General features: G+C 37.2%; 1 long non-coding RNA gene across 1 annotated transcript in view; it reads left to right on the top strand.

Annotated features, from left to right (window-relative positions):
* Positions 1 to 13,686, top strand: part of LOC127559711 (uncharacterized) — an 88,179-nt gene that overhangs the window by 1,579 nt on the left and 72,914 nt on the right. The window lies entirely within an intron of this gene.

The following is a 13,686-nucleotide window of genomic DNA, read 5'->3' on the forward strand; positions in this document are numbered from 1 at the left end:
AGACCAGATGAGTCGGAGGTAAATGAAACTGGGAGGGGGGAGGGAGGGAGCAGGAGGGACAGGGCAGGGGTAACTAGAGAGGGGAGAATAAGGGTAATTAGAGAGATGGAGGTTGGGGGAGGAGGGCACAAAGAGCCAAGCATTCCGGGAGTAAGGTTAGATTGGCAATATAAGGTAAAAGGGGAAGGAGAGGAGCTGGAGATGGGGTATGATAGAAGGATTCCTGAATCAGAGTCAGAGTCCAGAGTTCAAATTACACAATCATTTAGGAGCTGTGTGACTTTGCATAGATCACTTAATCCATCTGGACCTCAGTTTCCTCATCTGTAGAATAAGGTAGTCCTAATAGAGGATCTCTATGATGACATATAATCTGGGTTGAGAAATGGACACAGAAGTGGGATAGAATCTAATATACCTGGCTTTGAGGCTGTGGGGACCAGAGTGACCGGATTACACATAGAGAAATTCTCTAATTAAAAAAAAAAACCCAACAACAACTGGAAAATCCTTCTAGGAACATAAGAAGTAGCCTTGGTTTCTCATGAGGTAATATAGTGTGTTAAAGAAAAAGACTGATCTGGAATAAAGAGATCGTCTGATTCTGACTTTGAAAGATCTAAGGCCATAAATGGAATTGGACATGTGGTTGTGGCTTCTCCTTTTGTCTACACTTAGTACCCCTGCTCCTGGACCCAGTGGGATTTAGATCACACCTCCCTCAGCCCAATGTCCTTTAACAGAATCATCAATCTCAATTTTAAAGGGATGTTAGAAATTAGACAGTCTCCATCCCAGCCCAAAGCATGAAAATCCAATCTTTTACTACACTAAGGTAGAAATGGGAAAATAGTTACTTCCTCAAGGGCTGTAGGACCAGAAGGATCTAGAAATCTTTTTCTCCTCAGTGGTTCCCTCATCTTCGATTTTCCTTTTTCTCTTTTCATACCTCTTTATCCCATCCCCTCCTCCAGAATTGTGGTTCTGTCTACAAATACTTGGTTGATTTCTCAGCCAGAAGTGTGCTGAAACCAGCTTTAACCGTCTTGCAAGAGTGATTGTGAAATTTCCAGTGTGAGCATTCACTTCTTAGAAATCTATTACAAATCAGGGTTTTATTTAATAGTTTATTAATTGTTTAGTCCTAAAAATGTGTTAATAATGTGACTTAAACTTAAAAGTGTGCGGGTGTTTTGTCTTTGGGTTTGATTATGGGTTTTTTTTTTTCCCTGAGAGACTTGATGTTAAATATTTTACCTGCATACCTCTTTCTTTCTTTCTTTTATTATAGCTTTTTATTTACAAGATATATGCATGGGTAATTTTTCAGCATTGACCCTTGCAAAACCTTCTGTTCCAACTTTTCCCCTCCTTCACCCACCCCTTCCCCCAGATGGCAGGTAGACCAATACATATTAAATATGTTAAAATATATGTTAAATACAATGTATGTATACATGTCCATACAGTTATTTTGCTGCACAAGAAGAATCGGACTTTGAAATAAAGTAAAATTAACCTGAGAAGGAAATCAAAACTGCAAGCAGATAAAAACAGAGGGATTGGAAATGCTATGTAGTGGTTCACACTCATTTCCTAGCCTTCTTTCACTGGGTGTAGCTGGTTCTATTCATTATTGAATGTATGTAACTGATTTGGTTCATCTCATTACTGAAGATGGCCATGTCCATCAGGAATGATCCTCATACAGTATTGTTGTTGAAATATAAAATAATCTCCTGGTCCTGCTCATTTCACTTAGCATCAGTTCATGTAAGTCTCGCCAGTCCTCTCTGTATTCATCCTGCTGGTCATTTCTTACAGAGCAATAATATTTCTTAACATTCATATACCACAGTTTCTTCAGCCATTCTCCAATTGATGGGCATCCACTCAGTTTCCAGTTTCTAGCCACTACAAACAGGGCTGCCACAAACATTTTGGCACATACAGGTCCCTTTCCTTCTTTAGTATCTCTTTGGGGTATAAGCCCAGTAGAAACACTGCTGGATCAAAGGGTATGCACAGTTTGATAACTTTTTGAGCATAATTCCAAATTGCTCTCCAGAATGGCTGGATTCGTTCACAACTCCACCTGCAATGCATCAGTGTCTCAGTTTTCTCACATCCCTTCCAACATTCGTCATTATCTTTCCCTGTCACTCTAGCCAATCTGACAGGTATGTAGTGGATTTCAGAATTGTCTTAATTTGCATTTCTCTGATTAATAGTGACTTGGAGCATCTTTTCATATGGCTAGTAATAGTATACCTCTATTTCTATAAACGTGTGTGGGCATTTTGTGTTTGGGTTTGATTGTTTTTTTTTCTCTGAGAGTCTTGATGTTAAATATTGAAGCAGTGTACCTCTTTATTTCTCTTTAAATATTGCTTGAACTCAGAAAAAGTGCAGTGGAAAACCGGGAAATGACATTATCGCCAAACTGGAAGCTAATAATAATAATACTAATTGACACTTATATAGCTTTAAGATTGGAAAGTGCTTTATAAAGGTACCATTATCTCCTTTGAGTTTCACAATACCCCTGGTTTTAGAAGAGATCCTTCATTGGCACCAGTCAGACTAGATAATTGATGAGGTCCCTTTCAACCCAATTCTATGATCCTATAGGTGAAGTTTTTGCCTTGAAGACAGAATCTAGAGATATGGGGGGAGGATATGGAGCTCTAGGAAGGGGCAATTATGCCAAAATCTAGCTCTGTGGAAGCTTAAGATTTGAAGTTTACTTACCCCTTGGGTCTCAGTGTGAGAAGAGTAAGAAAAACTGGCTCTCAGGGAAAGCTGGACCTTCTCTGTCTCTTGTTTCACCCTGATCCCGCAGGTTTTAATTTCCAATGGACTTCAATGGTTATCCTGCCCTGGCAGCCAAAAGTCAGGAGGAATTTTCTAGGCTGGTCTCTCACCAACTAATCTCAAGGGAAGATATTTTTCACTCTTTGATAGAAAAAGGGCTTTACTAGAAGTGGACACAGGGACAGTGCTAAAAAGGGATGTCTCATTATAATTCTAGCTGATATTTAGCTAGCCCCTACTATGTGCCAAGCCCTGTGCTAAGTGCTTTGCAAATATTATCTTATTGGATCCTCCTAAGTGAGGTAGGTGCTATTATTATACCCATTTTATAGATGAAAACATTGAGGCAAGGTTAAATAAATTGCTCAGGGTCACCCAGCTAGTAAGCGTCCAAGGCCAGATTTGAATTCAGGTCTTCCTGATTCCATGTCCAACTTACTTTATTCACTGTGTTACATAGCACACTTGCTCTCTCCACAGATTGTATGTAGGAGCAAAAGTGACAAAATGGAATGTGTCCAAAGGAGGGTAGCTGAGAATGATGAAGACAATTCAAAAGAGAATTATTGAAGGAACTGGAAATGTTTAATTTGGAGGAAAAAAAAGGCTTAAGACATGGTAGTTGGTATTTCTTTTTTGTGGATGGGTCTTTCTATCTCATCCAGGGTAGAAGTACACCATCCATTCATGGGCTTGATCCCACTACTGAATACAAAGAAATTTTGAATTATTCCACTTCAGACCTGTGAGCCAGCTCTACTTCTAGGGGCTCATCTTGGGTAGATACCTGTTTGGTTCTAGCCCTGTTACAACTCAGAATCCCTGAGCTCAAGTGACCATCAGCCTCAGTCTCCCACAATGGTAATGACTACCTTTACAGGCAATCCTGAGCTCCTCTGAGGTTGGCCTTTGGTAGCTGGCACATGGTAAAGACTTAAAGGACCTGCGTTCACATCTCATCCCTGCCACTTATAGCATCATCTTGGACAAGATGTTGAACCTTCTTGGACCTGAGCCTCTTTATTTTAAAAAATATCTAATTTTTAAAAAATAAATGTTAGCCAGGCTGGGAGGCAAGAGACCTCCTCTGAGGTCCTCTCTAGCTGCAGGTCTTTAAATATTTGAACTGTGATCACATAGAAGAGCAAATAGGCTTATTCAGTTGAGCTTCAGATGGGAGGACTAGGCTCTAATAGGTTGAAGTTGAAGAAAGGCAGATTTCAATTCAATCTCATAAAGAAATCCTTAGAATTATTAGAACTGTCCAAAAGTGGAATGAACTGCTCCAAGTAGCAGGTGTTTCCTTCTCATTGAAAGCCTTCACATTCTGTTTGGGTAATCATTTGTTAGGCAGGGATGCAGTGTGGTGAATGGGCCTGCAGTTAGGAAGACCTAATTCAAATGCAATCTCAGATATTTTCTAGCTGTGTGACTATGGTCAAGCCATTTAACCACTATCTGCCTGTTTCCTTATTTGGAAAATGGATATAATAATAGCACTTAGGACTGTTGTGAAGATATTTATATATATATAATGTTTTATAAATCTTATAGAGCTATGTAGATACTATTATTGTTGTAGTTGTTATTATTCATGACTTGATTGAGAATTGGATTGACCCTTTAACTCATAAAGAGTTAAAGTTTAACTTGTTTAACTCTTTATGAGTTAAAGGGTCAATCCAATTCTCAATCAAGTCATGAACTTTAACTCTTCCTCTCTGACATTTAGTGTCTTTGGAGACCCTGGTTTCCTTGCCTATGATATTAGAGGGTTGGACTGAGAGAATCTCCAAATTCTTTTCCAGTTCTTAAATTTTGAATCTATGAAACAATGACTTTTGTCTCATAGTTTCCAGGATAGGAAACCATGGAGGGCTGAGGGGGAAGCTTGAGATTTTCAAGAACTTTTTGTGCATCTTTGGCCAGATAGTATAGAAAAGCTAAGAGACCTATAGAAATAAATGCTGGAATTAAAGGTGCTTGTAGGTATTTAGCTTCTTCCTCAGGAAGAGAAATATCTTCCCCTGGGAACTTTGGAGAGAAAGAGAAAAGAATAAAAAAAAAATTACTCCTTAGAAAATGCCTTTTCAATAGTGCTACTTGTCCCTAGTGGGAAAGGGAAATCTGTTACATAGATGTAGGGACAACATCCATATTCCAACATGAATTTGTGACCTTTGTGAATCTTCTAATAGTGTGAACATTAACCCAATAGATGGTAATTTGGATTGTCCTGGGGTGAAACTTAGATGATCTGTGATTATAACAATATGATTTAGAAATCAAAGGAGACAATGCAAGCTTAAGCTTCTTTAAGGAGTGAAATGAAACTGGGGCAATGGGAGAAAGTTACAAAGAGCCAAATTTTAACTTGATGCTAGGAAAAATTTCCAAAAGATGCACTGGGTTGCCTCCACGGGAAGTAGAGGTCTATATACAAAACTGGAAAACCACTGTTTGGATGTACTGAAAAGAAATTCATGTTTAGGGAGGAATTGGATTAGGTAACTTCAGGAATGTTATGCCCCTTCATACACTTTACTTCCCTTATTCCCTTTTCTAGCCCACCGATCCAACCTCATCCTGGTCTCTCAATCTCTCTCTGTCTTTGACACTTCATTCCCCTTGCTCAGGCCCCTGTCTTCAGTCTCTTGGACTTGACAGCTCTTGGTCACTGGTATCAAATGACCCTGAGTTGGGACCTCTGTATTTTTAACCCACCAGACACCTGAAGCTCCTGCTATTGAAACCTGAGGAGCCCAGCTTCGGCCATAGCCCTGAGCTTTCCATGCTTGCACACACACACACACACACACACACACACACACACACACACACACTCTCAAACCCTGACCTACTCTGTTGCTCTCCAAGAAGTTATGGCTGTGTCAGCAGTCCCAAGATAAGACCCCTGACTAATGCAACCCATATCCCAATCTATCCCTGGAATGAAAGTGAGTTTGGAGGAGATTCTTGACATCCAGTCTCCTAATATCTATGAGGAGAGAGCTGATGTTGTGGAGAGAAGATCAATTATTTCTCACCTTTGCTGCCCCTGTAGTGAGTCACAGGCTTCTTTACTCTCCAGTCTGTTAATCTTTTGCTACTCTATTTCGCCTATTTAACCCTTTCTTTTCTACTCATTTCTATTTTATTTCCATCTCTTTCTGTGTCTCTATTCCAGTGTTTGCTAAATTATGTTCTTTAGGATCCCAATTTTGCAATATGTGACTTAGGGAATTTTGAAAATATATATATATCTGAAAAAGATTTTGAGGAGATATAGCCTAGTCTTCTGACTTGTGGTATACTTTCACAAATGTGTCTTTTTAAAGAATGTTTCACAGTTTATTTTCTGGTTAGTTTGGATTATAATTCTCATGTAATTCCCTTTATAAAGAAATATAATGTTTTTTGAAGAGTATTAGATGGTCCTAGGTATATATCTTATCACTGAGAGGGAATTGGATTACAGCAGAGATAAATTACTGTTTTGAAAAATTACTTTCCCTGATATCCTCTAATATTTCATAATGGATATGACTTCACCTGGAACAGGCAAATCAGCCCAGTTGAAGCAACTAAGCACTTTGAGGGGGACAGGAAGTAACACATGCCAGAGAAGTCAAAACATCACTTTGATTACTGACTGCCCTCAGGCTCCTAATGGAGATGGGCCAAGATCCTATGTCCAAGTGCCCTGGGAGTAACAGTGCTCCACAAAGCCAGATCCACTTCTAAGCCAGCTCCACAGCTATTATTAAGAGGTATAATCATTCTGGAGAGGGGGCCCACCTTTCTCATCATCACCAGTAATTATTGACCAGCTACCACTAATAGGCAGATAGGAGTGACAGCACTCCTCAGACCACAAGTCCTGTTTCAGTCTTGCCTACAGATCCATCATCTGAGGAAGCAGCACCAATGGAGAAGGCGCCTGACTTCCTCAACAATTATTTTTATTTTCCTTTTAAATATCAATCAATCAATCAATTTTTTATTATAATGTACTTTTTTTTTTACATATTTCCTCATGAATCATGTTGGAAGAGAAAAATCAGAACAAAAGGGGAAAAAAACCATAAGAGAAAAATAAAACAGAAGAAAAAAAAGAAAGTGAACATAGTATGTGTTGATTTACGTTCAATCTCCATAGTTCTCTCTTTGGATGTGGATGGCATTTTCCATCCAAAGTTTATAATTGTCTTGGATCACTGAACTGCTGAGAAGAACCAAGTCTGTTACAACTTGCTGTTGTAACAATCCCACAATCTTGCTGTTACTTTATACAATGTATTCCTGGTTCTTTTGTCCAGCATTAGTTTGTGTAAACCTTTCCAAGCCTTTCTAAAATAATTTTTTATAGAACAATAATATTCCATTTATTCAGCCATTTCTCAACTGATGGACATGTACTAATTTTCCAATTCTTTGCTACCACAAAAAGAGCTGCTACAAACATTTTTGCACATGATTTCTAACACTTATCAATCAATAAACTCACAAAGGCCAGGCAAGTCAGTCTAGTTGAAATAGCAGGACACCATGAGAGGCAGGAAATATGAGCAAGCAAGTAAAACCAGCATCACCACTTTGACCCCTATCTCCCTTAAAATCCTTGTGGAGTCAGCCCAGGAGCCTAAAGCCATCTTCAAGGATGGCAATGCTTCTAACTCAATGTCCTCAGTCCTCATCCTGGAAAGCCACTGGAAAGTCCCTGCTCTTGCAGGTGCTACACACCTGCTACTGAAGTCACAGCTACTGAAGACCCAGAAAGGAAAGTCCACCAGAGTCCTCAGCTGTATGAAGTGATTCAACATCAGAAGCTAAGATGATTTTATCAGTGCAGAGTCATTAAATAAGGAGCATTAACATCTGTTTTGTGGCCGTACTCTAGGGACCAGGACTTTTTAATCTAACTTTTAGTTGAAAACTTCAATATGTTATGTCTTCCCCTTAAGAATGTAAGCTCCCTGAGGGCACGGGTTGTTCTGTTTTTCTATATGTATTCCCAGAATTTAGTACTATGTGCTTTGTACCTAATAAATGCTTCACTCACTCATTCATTCATGGAAATATGAAACTGAAAAGTTTATGCTAGTGGAGTACAAGATCTGGTAAATTCTACCAGCTTGAAAGACTTTTAAGTACACATTTGATGATGGACCATCTATTTGTAGAGTCTTCCAGCAAAGACGAATGGCAACATAAAAGATTACAGCCAAACCCAAATCCCCTTTTCTTTTTTTCTTTTTTTTTTGTTTTTGTTTTTTGGTCTCTTTAAATTTTATTGATGCTTTGTTTTTACATTACAAACATTACAAATTACTCCCACTTTGTGAGAAGTCTGTTTTAATAAGTAAAATTATATTTAGTCAATGCTCAACATCCCCTCATCTAACTTTCAGGACTTTAAACTTTCCAGGTGATTTTATTTAAAATTTAAAAAAAATCTATGTGCTTTTATTTAAAAAAATTTTCATGCATGCAATAAATTGTGGGTTTTCTTATTCTGCCTCTCTCTTTCCCTCTCCCTCTCTTGTCTGTCACTCTCTTTGTCTCTGTCTTCTCTAGCTCTATCTCTGTTTCTGTCTCTGTTTTTCTATCTCTGTCTATCTCTGATTATTCACTCCATTCACATGTAATTCATAGTTGTTGGGCTTTGATTTCTTTTGCATTAATTTTTAATATTCTTTCCCTCTTTTAAGTCAGCATTTTGTCCCTGCAATTGCTTTTACTTTCCCTATTTTTATGTTACTGTTCCCACAGACTCTTCCTCCAATATTTAACCTGTTGAAGTTACTTAAATTATTAACTTTATTTTTCTTCCCTTCCTCTGCTCAGCTAGGTATGTAGTTCAAAATCTTCTTTCCATTCTCACCAGTTAGTTTAAAATGGCATTCTTTTATGATATTCTTTTCTAAAGTTGCCTTTTACTTTAACCTTCTATGTATTTCCCCTTCTGGTCTATTCTGGATTCTGTCATTTGTCCTTTGTTTTCAAAGAGCATCACAATGTTAGGGTCAGGGTACAATGTGTTCAGCTGTGGCTGATCAGTCTCACACGAACTCAGAAGGCTCTACATTTAGGATGGAGATATCTCTAGATTTATGCATCCGTGTTTCCTTTGTGCTACAGTGGTTCTGCTTTGCTCGTAGAGCACAGCCTCTTCTTTGATACTGGAACACCATGCTGGGCAGTCCTGTGCCAGCTTCTCCCATGTCTCACAATTGATACTAAAGTTCCTTAGAGAGACCTTGAGAGTCTTCTTGTATCACTTCTGACTTCTCTGTGAGTTCTTGCCTTGTGCCAATTCTCTGTAAAAAAGTCTTTTAGGTAAGAGTGCCTTTGGCATTTGGGCTACAAGGCCAGCGTATCTGAATAGTAATTTCTGCAGTAGAGTTTGAATGTTCGGCAGTTCAGCTTGATGGGAGGACCTCAGTGTCTGGTACCTTATCTTGCCAAGGCCTTTAATTGAGTGCTTGTGGAAGATCATGACAAAACGTGGTTGCCTGGAGATCATCAGTATTGTACCACAGTTTTGTGACAGCATGCTAGCACAGGTTCTGGAGTAAAGGAGGGCTATGTGATAGTTCCCAAGCTTTTTAGCATTATGATTTTTGAGATGTTGTCAGAGACTTCTGGATTCTAATCTCCAGCTCAAAGATCATATTATATTTGTTTTTCTTAACTCTTTGTCCCTCAGAGTGGAGTTTTCGGAATACTGAATTTGAAATCTCTCCTTTATTACATTCCTATGTTGTTCCATTTGTAAATTTTACTACCTTATTTTGGGCTGGGCCTAATTCAGACAACTCTCTGGTAATTTAGGCTTGATATTGGAAATGAGGCACATGTAGGTCATTCAACAGTTAATACAAAGACATTTAGTTATAGTGAGAAAAGAATATTCAATAAGAATAGGCTCTGGAGACACTTCAAATAGATTCAGCCCAGTGAAGCTCTTTTGCCTGAATTTCCCATTATGATTTACCTGTCAGGTAGTTGAGAAGAAAACTTGTTGCTCCCCTATTTTGGACCTAGATAATGAGGAAATAATATTGAGGATAATTTTAATACCTTTTGAGAAAAAACTTACCTAGCTTACACAAAAGGGCATGGGTGGGTGGGAGGGGGCATTAGATTATTCTTCCTATCATACACCTAACCTTTTTTCTCTGTTTTAAGAAGTTAAAAATGTTCAATTCATGAAAAAAAAATTGAATAGAATCAGTGTGTGATGGGAGTCACTGTGTCTCATATCATGTATCCTGATCTTACCTTCTGTCTTTATCATAATCACTCATCAATTCTAAAGCTAGATTATCCTGTGTTTCTACAAATTCCTAATACCCTGGGAGATGACTGCCCTTGAAGACTCATATAGTTCTCCTGGGCTACAGGAGAGGTTCATAGTCTTGAAAGGTATAACCCTTTATTGATAGTATAGGTGTCCTCTAGACAATATACATATGACAGTATCTGTCTCTCTATATATTTATATGTATATCACAGATAGATTTCTTCTCCTGCTATAAGAATATTCTTTGTGACAAGTTTTCCTTTTCCCTACTAGAGTGGAATTTCCCCTTTATTCCCCCCATTTCAATCAGTCTCCTTTCTTTTGAACTATTATTCCACACTCCTCACTCTTGAGAAGCTAAATTACTATACCTTTTCTGTTCACCTCTTTATGGGTAGGTCAGCTATCTCTATATTTCCTCTCTCTTTTCCCTTCTCTCTCCTCATACAACTTCCTACTGTGTTATTCCTTCCAAAAAACAATGACTGATTCACTTATAGTAGATGACAGTATTTGGTTCTTTGAATATTGATTCAGTTCCTCCTCCTTTCCTTCTTTTATTCTGTGAATTCCCCTTAAACCTAAAGACCTTTTTTTTTTATCTTTTATCCTTTGATGAATGACTTCTGTGATTTTTCTTTTAGACCTCTGTTCAATTTCCTTTTTTTAAAAACAATAGCCTACAAACATGAGAAAATATATTTCATTATTCATTCTTCTCCCCTCCCCCTCCCCCTGATAATTATATTTAGTTTTCTGGTATTTTTCTTACTTGAAATGCTTGCTAGTAGAAAATTCTACTTATCTCTATTTTATTTTGCAGAAATGACTCAAGTGCCTTTTTCCTTTTGAAGATGCAATTTTCTATTCATGATTAGGCTCAGTTTTCTGGTATGTTTTATTTTGGGTTATAGTTTGAATACCTCTGTGTTTTGGAATATATTATCCCATTATCTTTGCTGATTTCTCATGATAGCAGATGAATCTTGGGATATTCAAATTAGTGTTCCTTTATAGTTGAAAATCCTTTTCCTAACTGCTTGAAAAATTTGTCCCTACTGAAACCATGAAATTTAACTATATGTGGCTTAGAGTTTTAAACATAAAGTTTTTCTCTGGTGGTGATCTATGGATTCAAACAATTAGTACAATTAGTACAATCAATTGACACTATGCTAGGCATTTAAATATATATTTAGAAGTTTGGGATAGATTCTTTATATTATTTCTTGCCACATGGAACACATTTTTAAAAATGTGTCTGTCATGTCCTTGGAGAGCTATGCTTCTTAATTTTTCTCTATGCATCATATTTTCAAGGTCATTCACTTTGGTTTGTATGGAATTCATATGTTCCTTTAAGATTGTGACTTTTTTTTTCCTGTCAAATTTTCTTCTACTTATATTTATGTCTTTCTAATTTGTTATTCTTTCTTTCAGACCCTCTACATGTCTGGAAAGATTCCTTATTTGTATCTTTAAGTTCTATTTCCTGTTTACTTGCCTTTTAAAATTCTGTATTGAGCACTCTGATTTCTGATCCAATTTTGCTCCTACCATTTTGTAGTAAAAATTGCACTTATTTTTTGAACCATTCTGGAATTTCTTGTTCCTGTTCTATGATCTCGGTATATTTTTCTCTAGCAATCAGATGGAAAATAGTTCATACTCTCCCCTTGAAGAGGAAAATTAGTAAATCATAGATTTGAATAAGGAAGGAACTTTTGAGATCAATTAATCCAATTGTCTTATGACAAATGATAAAATCGAACCCCTGAAAGATTAAGTGACTAACAAGTCATTTGGCTAGTAAGTGGTCAAGCAAACTTTGAACTCAAATTCTCTGACTCCAAAGAGAGAACCTTGTCCACTACTCTTTGAGAACCTTGTCCACTATTCTTTGAGAACCTTGTCCACTACTCTTTGACACAAATAGTTTAATCACATGTCCAAAATTAATATGAAATATTTTATTAGATACTCAATCACTTTTTACTTTAGAGATAATGATTGTGAGAGTGAGCGGAAAAACCCCCACTATTAATAAATTCCAGTTTCTACACGAATATTTACTGCATAGGGTGACCTCACTATTTTATCTCTGAAATGTATATGACTATAATTCATGGAGCACTACAGTCTCTAAAGATTCAAAATGGCAAGTAACCTAAAAAAAAAAAATAAGGTGTCATCAGTAGGCTACAGTATTTATAAATTATCAAAGTCAGAAAAGGGAAGTGGGCAGGGCAGGTAGTGAGAGTGAAGGATAGCATATGGATAGCTTACATTCTTTACTATATAACAATAAAATATTTAGAGGAAAATCCCCTGCATAGTGGGTAGATCTTAAGTATTTATGAGAGAAAATAGACAAAGGCTGCACAAGATCAGAAGGCATAGTTGGGTTATAATCTTTACAATAGAATAATTGATTAATGGAACATATTGATTAGAATTATAAATACATTGAAATGCTTAAATACATTACTCTAGGAGAGACCTATTTAACCATGAAACAGTTTTTTATTATACCCAGGAAATCACAGCAAATTGAATAATAGATGTCTTATAACTTGCTTTAGGATCCTAGCAACATTGGGCTGGAGCATGAGAAGATAAAAAGAAAAACTCTTCACATAGGGACATAGGAAAAGGATCAGAAGGGGAAGATATGAAAGGGAGACTTTAGAGATCATCTATCTCATTCCCTAATTTATAGCTGGAGAAAACTAATCCCTATCCCAAGAGGATAAATGACTGCTCAAAGTCACTAGGATAAATGGCAGAGTTGAGGTTCAAATCAAGATTGGTTCTTTAATCCCCTAATTCATTATTTCCCCCATTGCACCATGTAGGAAACATTCAGATAAGTGAGGAACTTAAGGGAGACAGGAGGAGGATTAAATTTGAAGAAAAAAAGCTTTAAGCTATTCAATAACATTTTCTTTTTGTAAGCAGAACCCAAGGATCTAAATTATGAACGTTTAGTCAAAATGAAAATTCACCCTTACAGTGAGGGGTGGGCAAGCTGATGTACTCGGAGAAAACATTCCTCTTGTTCTTTGGGTATGGCATACAAGAACAAAAGGACCCTGGCTGGTCTTGGGCAAGTTATACAACTTTGAGATTCATAGTCCTTTATGTTTCTGCAAGGACAAACACTCATACAACATCATAAATGTATTCAGAAGATCAAATAGGTAAATAAAAATAAAAATTCTTTGTAAATCATAATTGCTATAGAAATGTCAATGATCATTATTATTCTCCTTGAAAACTGAAGAAATCTCCATAGGATCATAAGTGTAGAGCTGGAAACTAGGTGGCACAGTGGATAGATGGAGTGCTGTACCTTTGGATCAGGCATTTACTAACTGTATGATTCCAGGAAAGACATTTTACCTCTGTTTGCCTGAATTTCCTCAATTGTGAGAATGGGGATAACACCACCATCTTCCTCATAGGGTTCTTGTGAAGATCAAATGAGGTAAAGCACATAGTAGGTGCTACATCAGTTCTTAGTTCCTTTTCCTGCTTTTCTTCCCCTGAAAAAATCTTTAAAGATT

This window comes from Antechinus flavipes, chromosome 4 (assembly GCF_016432865.1).
Source record: "Antechinus flavipes isolate AdamAnt ecotype Samford, QLD, Australia chromosome 4, AdamAnt_v2, whole genome shotgun sequence".
In the NCBI taxonomy this organism is placed as follows: Eukaryota; Metazoa; Chordata; class Mammalia; order Dasyuromorphia; family Dasyuridae; genus Antechinus; species Antechinus flavipes.